The sequence below is a fragment of the Pan paniscus genome, chromosome 9 (assembly GCF_029289425.2).
Source record: "Pan paniscus chromosome 9, NHGRI_mPanPan1-v2.0_pri, whole genome shotgun sequence".
Taxonomy (NCBI): Eukaryota; Metazoa; Chordata; class Mammalia; order Primates; family Hominidae; genus Pan; species Pan paniscus.
The window spans coordinates 56,156,050-56,164,801 of record NC_073258.2 but is presented as its reverse complement, the minus strand read 5'-3'; the positions used below and the strand labels follow the sequence as shown (position 1 = coordinate 56,164,801).

At 36.3% G+C, this 8,752-nt stretch overlaps 1 pseudogene; it reads right to left on the bottom strand.

The window, feature by feature from the left end:
* Positions 1-1,585: 1,585 nt before the first annotated feature.
* Positions 1,586-2,719, bottom strand: LOC100989090 (olfactory receptor 4A16-like; annotated as a pseudogene).
* Between the last annotated feature and the right edge of the window lie 6,033 nt (positions 2,720-8,752).

Here is an 8,752-nt window from a genome sequence, read left to right as displayed (position 1 = left end):
AAACACCTAATAGATACATTGTATTGAAGAATTAGAAACCCAACTATTAAGATGATATTTCAGTCCAAGATGATTTATAGATTCAACTCAATCTGAAAAAAAACTCCCAACATATACCTTTTCAGATGTAGACAATTGTTCTGCACACTGCTCTGCAAAGTGACTTTTCCTCTTCCCCTTCAAGGGTTATCACCTGTTTCTGTAACATTTCAAATCTGCGATGGCTATGTGACCACTCTGAGCAATAGAAGATGGTGCAAGTGACATTGTGCCAGTTCTGGACATAGCTCTTAATTAGCCAGACATCGTCTACTTTCTACCATGGGGAACTCTTAGTGCCATGTAAAAAGCCTGACTATCCTGCTGGAGAAAGCTTGTGGTCCTTCATCTAAATGGATAGGAGGAAGGACTCAGTGGATCACTTCCAGTCATCACTTCCAAGATACTATGAATATGAAGCTTTCCTGGACCCTACAGATGACCCAGATATCAGCTGAATAACAGTGAGCGACTTCCTTCCATGGAACATGAAGCCGAAGAAATAACCAGCCAGCGACTGCCTAAATTCCTAGCCTATAAAATTTGAAGATAAATAAACTGGCGATTGTTTTAAGTCACAGAAACTGTGGAGCCTTATACAATGCAGGAAGAGATCACCAGAATAAAAAGTAGCACCTATAACTATGGTGCTTCCATAACAACAATTTAAAGCATGTGGCATAGGCTTTAATAACAGAAGCTAGATGACACTTAGAAAAATCTCCTAGACAGTGTAAGTGATGGCTGAAAAGACAGAAGTAACTTAGAGGTGGGGTGAGTGACATTTTATCTAGTGCCCAAAAGGTTTGGTGATACTGCCACATACAGTAATACAGAAAACAGGAAGTATACTTAATTGAACAGGTGGATCCAGTTCAAATTTTCAAGTACAATATTGAAAGCTCAAACTGTTTCTTATAGTGTTGTATGATATGATAAGACATAGATAAATATATGAGTTAAAAAAGTAATTTGAATTTTCAGGAAGAATGTACAAGAAAAATAAAAGAGCCCAAACTTGCTGGTTTCAAAAATAAAACTGGTTTCCCTTTCCAGTCTCCCCAAAGATCTAAAGACTCAATGTAAGTAATTTCACCTAGCTTCTGATTGAAAGCCAATGCCACATGCTTTAAATGTCATAATAAATGTCATCTCAAAGTTGTCAATGAAAGATTCTTTGAGAAGAGATCGGAAATATTTTAAAGTGTGTCTCACAAACCCTACCAATTAAATGAAAATAATTCTAAGACTCCTATGGGAATTATCCCACTGCCACACACACAGATTCTCAGCTCAAACCCAAGAAGAGTCAGATGCAAAGATCTTTGTAAGTGTGGCTCTTGTATAATGTTGTAAATGCCAATTTAAAGAAGCAGAAATATCACAACGTTTTTAAGGAAATTGCACTGAAAGAAGCACCTTAGCCTTTTCTTGTGAAGAGGAGTGCCTATTTTTGGTTATCTACACCTCTCTTCCTTCATTGTATGCTGAGGATGTGAAAGAAAAATCCTGTCTCTAGTTCATAGATCTTAAAATAGAGAAGAACCAGAATAAAAGAGCTGTACACTAGAAATTGAACCCATAGAGTTTCACCCACCCTACCTCTGGATATAGAATTTGAGATCCTGGATGTCAAATCGAGGCCATGATGGGATGAGATGCTAATTGAGCTGTGAGCTCATAAATCCTGCTTTCCCACTCTAGGATCCCTGAATTGCCATTACAAGTCTGACAATCTCATTGGAAAGATCTTGTCTACATACCCCGTAACTACATGAAGAGGGACACTCTTATTCTATTTTTTTTTTTACACCAGAGGTTTTTTATAGCATTTTTCATGTCTGAATTTTTCAATGTGTGTATTAAAGGATTCAACATGGGTGTGATAACTGTATAAAACACAGTCATAAATTTATCAATGGGAAAGTTAAAAACATGTCTAACATACATGAAAATACAGGGAACAAAAAAGACAACCACGGTGATGTGGGAGCTGCAGGTAGACAGGGCTTTATGCCTCCCTTCCTGACTATAAGTTTTAAGGGAGTTTAGGGTTATCCCATAGGAGATTAGTAGAAGGGTGAAGACAACCATACAGATTGCTCCACCATTGGCAATCACAGTCAGTGCATGCCAGTTCCAATAATGGGTACATGTCACAGATGAAATGGTCAATGACATTGGGGCCACAGAAAGGGAGGCTACACACAACAACAATTTGAAACAGAATGCACTAAACCGCTGAACCAGGCCACCACTAACAGAAGGATGCAAACCTGTCAATTAATGATGGTCAAATAGGGCAGTGGATTACGGATGGCCACATAGGGATCATAGGCCATCACCATCAGATGTAAGACCTCAGCACCACCAAATAGGTGTTCTGTAAAGAACTGCAAGCTGGGAAGGAAAGAGTGTTTTTATCATAGAGTAAGTCTATCATCAGTTTGGGTGAAATCGCAGTAGAATATGCAGCATCCATAAATGACAAGCAGGCAAGGAAGAAGTACGTTGGGGAACCCAAGGAGGGGCTGCCAATAATAGTCACCACGATAAGCAGGTTTCCCAAAATAGTCACAATGTATATGAATGAAAACATTACAAATAATGCTTTTTGCCCATCAGTGTCTTGAGCAAGACCCAAGAGGACAAATTCTGTAACATTGCTAATCTGGCCCATTGACTCTTCTTTCAGTCTTGTATCAGAGTTGAGAGCTCAGGAGAAGAGGACCTGTAATGACATTGTGAACAGGAATATCAATATATCCATTAGGTTACTGAGTACATCATTATTATATCTTCAACAGTGGTTTATACTCAATGAACATTTATTAAATCTCTATTGAGTTCCTCTTCCAGTGGACCCAACAGACCCTCCCTTGATAATTCTATTTCTCCTAAGAACTGGTGTTAGGCCAACAGGTTAAAAAAATAAATCTGTCTCTATATCTTAGTAGGTATTCTATAGAAAAGAGTAAAGATACAATTATTCATATGTTTAATAATTCCTTACCTAAAATATGTTACTTCATGACCCAGAAATCAGCTATGATAAAAAGGTTCCTGCTCTCAAGAAATTTACTCTCTAGTGGTTGTGAAAAAATTGAAATAAGTAAATTGGCATCAATTCAGCCCTTTCAGTTTGTCGTAGTTGTCGTATCTTTACAACACGACCTGTGTAGCACCAGAAATAAGATCTTTGATGTGTCTTACTCAGTACTATGGCATTCCATTGTTAAACCTTTAGTCCTTCACATCTCAAAGATGTTTAGTCTTCATGACTCTCTCATTAAATGTCATGAGACTAGACTTTGAACTGTATCACAAATTAGTTAGCAAACTGTTCTCTGTAGCAATTACTTAGTCAGAATGGCTGATTGCTTTCTATGGAGCTGCATATCTCTCCGCCTTATTCTTGGCTATGCCACAATTCTTACCACATCTGCATACACTATCCTGATTTTCAGCAATTAATATTTAACTGAACTCAACTAACTCATAAATAACACCAACTACCATATTCACAGCTAGTATTTTTTTTTTCAAAACTTTTGAGGTGAACTCGGTAGTGAGGGAGGAGAAAACAGATTGAAAAGAGAGGTAGACAACTGTAGGACATGGTTTTGCTCATAATGTTAATTAGGTACTGAGAGCACTCAAAAATAGAACCTCAGCATCCATATTTTAAAAGGAAGCATACTCAGGGGAAAATTCCAATCTTAATGTAAGAAGGCATAGGTTCAAGCCACTTTCTAAATGTAATTACAAATCTGTCGCAGTCTGCTAATTGGAAAACAGTGGGATTGAGCTAGATGAACTAAGCATCCTTCTCAGTCAAATTACCTATGATACTATTAGGGCAGCCCTACATTTTTCATATTTTTATTATTAAATAACAATTTTCAAGCTTATGACAGTTACATGAAAATATTAGCCTGTATATGTGAGATTTGACAAATACAGTGAGCAAATAATGATTGTATGTTTCTCATGCACTGCGTACCTATTAAAGATTCAAGACTTCTTGGGAGGAAGGACAGAGCACTGTGGTAAATAATGTGGACCCTGGAGCCACACTGCCACTGCTGCAATCCCAACTTTACCAATTACTATGTGACTTTGGGCCACTTAGTCACATAGTGACTAAGTGCCTCACTTTCATTATTTATAGAATGAGGATAGCAATAGTCCATACCTCTTATAGTTGTTATTTTATTAAAATAAAGTAAAGTGTCTAGAACACTGCCTGACACCTGATAAAAGCTCAATAACTGATGGCTATTACTAGTGATCTTGAATGCTTCACTGTGAAAATTGGATTAGAAAACTCATTCAGATCTTTGCCAACTTGATAAGATTTATAGACATAGTCCTGGAAGAAATGAATAAGATACCCACACCTTCTGAACACTATGGGGGAATACATACAACAAAATGGTATGTCTTAGGAATTATACATTTAATTATATATGAGCAATAATTTAACGGTGAAGTAATGTTTCTTGATAAGAAGCAAGCCGAATTACAGGAAAAATTGGATCTATCATCACAGATAAAGCTAAATATTCAAGATGAAATAAGAATCAAATAAGAAAACAAATTATAGTTTGAAGTCAGATAGTGTGATGCCTCCAGCTTTGTTCTTTTGGCTTAGGATTGACTTGGCGATGCAGTCTCTTTTTTGGTTCCACATGAACTTTAAAGTAGTTTTTTCCAATTCTGTGAAGAAAGTCATTGGTAGCTTGATGGGGATGGCATTGAATCTATAAATTACCTTGGGCACTATGGCCATTTTCACGATATTGATTCTTCCTATCCATGAGCATGGAATGATCTTCCAGTTGTTTGTATCCTCTTTTATTTCATTGAGCAGTGGTTTGAAGTTCTCCTTGAAGAGGTCCTTCACGTCCCTTGTAAGTTGGATTCCTAGGTATTTTATTCTCTTTGAAGCAATTGTGAATGGGAGCTCATTCATGATTTGGTTCTCTGTTTCTCTGTTATTGGTGTATAAGAATGCTTGTGATTTTTGTACATTGATTTTGTATCCCGAGAGTTTGCTGAAGTTGCTTATCAGCTTAAGGAGAGTTTGGGCTGAGACAAAGGGGTTTTCTACATATACAATCATGTCGTCTGCAAACGGACAATTTGACTTCCTCTTTTCCTAATTGAATACCCTTTATTTCCTTCTCCTGCCTAATTGTCCCAGCCAGAACTTCCAACACTATGTTGAATAGGAGTGGTGAGAGAGGGCATCCCTGTCTTGTGCCAGTTTTCAAAGGGAATGCCGTCAGTTTTTGCTCATTCAGTATGATATTGGCTGTGGGTTTGTCATAGATAGCTCTTATTATTTTGAGATACGTTCCATCAATACCTAATTTATTGAGAGTGTTTAGCATGAAGGGTTGTTGAATTTTGTCAAAGGCCTTTTCTGCATCTATTGAGATAATCATGTGGTTTTTGTCTTTGATTCTGTTTATATGTTGGATTACATTTATTGATTTGTGTATATTGAACCAGCCTTGCATCCCAGGGATGAAGCCCACTTGATCATGGTGGATAAGCTTTTTGATGTGCTGCTGGATTCAGTTTGCCAGTATTTTATTGAGGATTTTTACATCAATGTTCATCAAGGATATTGGTCTAAAATTCTCTTTTTTGGTTGTGTCTCTGCCCGGCTTTGGTATCAGGATGATGCTGGCCTCATAAAATGAGTTAGGGAGGATTCCCTCTTTTTCTATTGATTGGAATAATTTCAGAAAGGCTACAGTAACCATAACAGAATGGTACTGGTACCAAAACAGAGATATAGATCAATGGAACAGAACAGAGCCCTCAGAAATAATGCCACATATCTACAACCATCTGATCTTTGACAAACCTGAGAAAAACAAGCAATGGGGAAAGGATTCCCTATTTAATAAATGGTGCTGGGAAAACTGGCTAGCCATATGTAGAAAGCCGAAACTGGATCCCTTCCTTACACAATATACAAAAATTAATTCAAGATGGATTAAAGACTTAAACGTTAGACCTAAAACCATAAAAACCCTAGAAGAAAACCTAGGCATTACCATTCAGGACATAGGCATGGACAAGGACTTCATGTCTAAAACACCAAAAGCAATGGCAACAAAAGACAAAATTGACAAATGGGATCTAATTAAACTCAAGAGCTTCTGCACAGCAAAAGAAACTACCATCAGAGTGAACAGGCAACCTACAAAATGGGAGAAAATTTTCGCTACCCACTCATCTGACAAAGGGCTAATATCAAGAATCTACAATGAACTCCAACAACTTTACAAGAGAAAAACAAACAACCCCATCAAAAAGTGGGCAAAGGATATTAACAGGCACTTCTCAAAAGAAGACATTTATGCAGCCAAAAGACACATGAAAAAATGCTCACCATCACTGGCCATAAGAGAAATGCAAATCAAAACCACAATGAGATACCATCTCACACCAATTAGAATGGCAATCATTAAAAAGTCAGGAAACAACAGGTGCTGGAGAGGATGTGGAGAAATAGGAACACTTTTACACTGTTGGTGGGACTGTAAACTAGTTCAACCATTGTGGAAGACAGTGTGGAGATTCCTCAGGGATCTAGAACTAGAAATACCATTTGACCCAGCCATCCCATTACTGGGTACGTACCCAAAAGGACTATAAATCATGCTGCTATAAAGACACATGCACATGTATGTTTATTGCGGCACTATTCACAATAGCAAAGACTTGGAACCAACCCAAATGTCCAACAATGATAGACTGGATTAAGAAAATGTGGCACATCTACACCATGGAATACTATGCAGCCATAAAAAAAGATGAGTTCATGTCCTTTGTAGGGACATGGATGAAATTGGAAATCATCATTCTCAGTAAACTATCGCAAGGACAAAAAACAAAACACCGCATGTTCTCACTCATAGATGGGAATTGAACAATGAGAACACATGGACACAGGAAGGAGAACATCACACTCTGGGGACTGTTGTGGGGTGGAGGGAGGGGGGAAGGATAGCATTAGGAAATATACCTAGTGCTAAATGAAGAGTTAATGGGTGCAGCACACCAGCATGGCGCATGTATATGTATGTAACTAACCTGAACATTGTGCACATGTACCCTAAAACTTAAAGTATAATTTAAAAAAAGGAAACAAATTACAGTTAATAAATGAATATCTACAAGCAATAAGAAGATTAATGTGATAATTAAGTGTGGCTAGTATTCTTTTAAAATTCTTCTTCAAAAAAATTTATTTTATTGAGGAAACACTGGAAACACAGCCTCCTTTGGTTCATTGGGGTGACTCAGGAGAGTTTTTGGTGTAGCCATAACAAGTAGATAAAGACCAAATGCTAGTAAAAATAAATAAATAAAAGAAATTTCAAAAAGAAAAAATCATTAATTTCTCCATGTCTGTAGATCTGATGGTTAAGGACAAACTTAAAGAAAAGAGGACAATAGAACAATCAGAGATACAAACCCAACTTTCTGATTATTCATTACTGAAGAAACTTACATAATGACTAAACCTTAAATGTAGACAAGATCATTCCATTTACATAGATCTGGCAGTGGAGGAGTGCACATGCAGGCACAGTCTGAGCTACCTCTAGAAGCCAGCTGTGATAGACAGTCTATGTGCCATTCACAATACCTCCTCCAGCTGATTCCGGAGTTCAGTCATTATTAAAGCTGTAGACAGATATACACCTTTTGAAGAACACAAGCATATAATGTAGTCTACATCCAATTCTCTTTTTTATTCACACCTTTATTGCTGCAAGTATTAGTTCCTTTTCTCTATGTAATCATTAGTGATAAATTTCATCATGCTCAATCTTCTATTGGGCAGTTTAACAGTTTACTTGGAAAAAATAGGATATGTAAAATATCCCCTATATTTTAGGTCATCAAAGATTTAATACCTTAAAAAACTGAAAGATAGTATTAAGAGACTATTAACTTAAACCACTAAGTTAACACTTTTTTAATGAAAAAAATTTAACAGTTTCTTCACAACAGGACGTTTTGAAAAGATAAAATTTCATAAGCATAAAAACAACTCTTCAACTACTTAACAATTACAGTTTTATAAATGTCTCATAATGGCAGTATACAAGGTATTTTCTGGAGCATGGGTTTCTTTACATGCATATACTATTAAGTTTGCTGAGATAATTTTAGATTTACACATAAAAATCTATATCATGCTTATAGAACATAATAGTCATTGATGCCTTTACATTCTAACATAATTGTCATGATAAGCAATTTTTAATTCTTTAATCAAATACATCTAAAAGTAATTGTATATATTCATTAACATATCATGTAAACTAGTATATCCTATAAATCAAGATGATAAATCTATTGGTTTATTTATTGTTGATGTAACATGGAACATGTTATTCTACTTAATATCAAAATGGAAAATAAATGCCTATCAGACTGTATTCTAAAACAAAATATACTTTGTATAATCGGATTAATGTCTGTGTTTTGCTAGCTTAATTTTCTCAATTACAGTTCCTCCAATGAAAACATATGATAGTTAAGCCATTAGCCATATGTAAGCATGTCACACGAATTTTTAATGAATATTTCTGTCAGTGGTTTCAAGAATTCACATCTTGAACTTTGTCCTTGGTCCAAAAAATCAATGCTTCCTTTACTGAGGGTTACTGTAGATACTTCA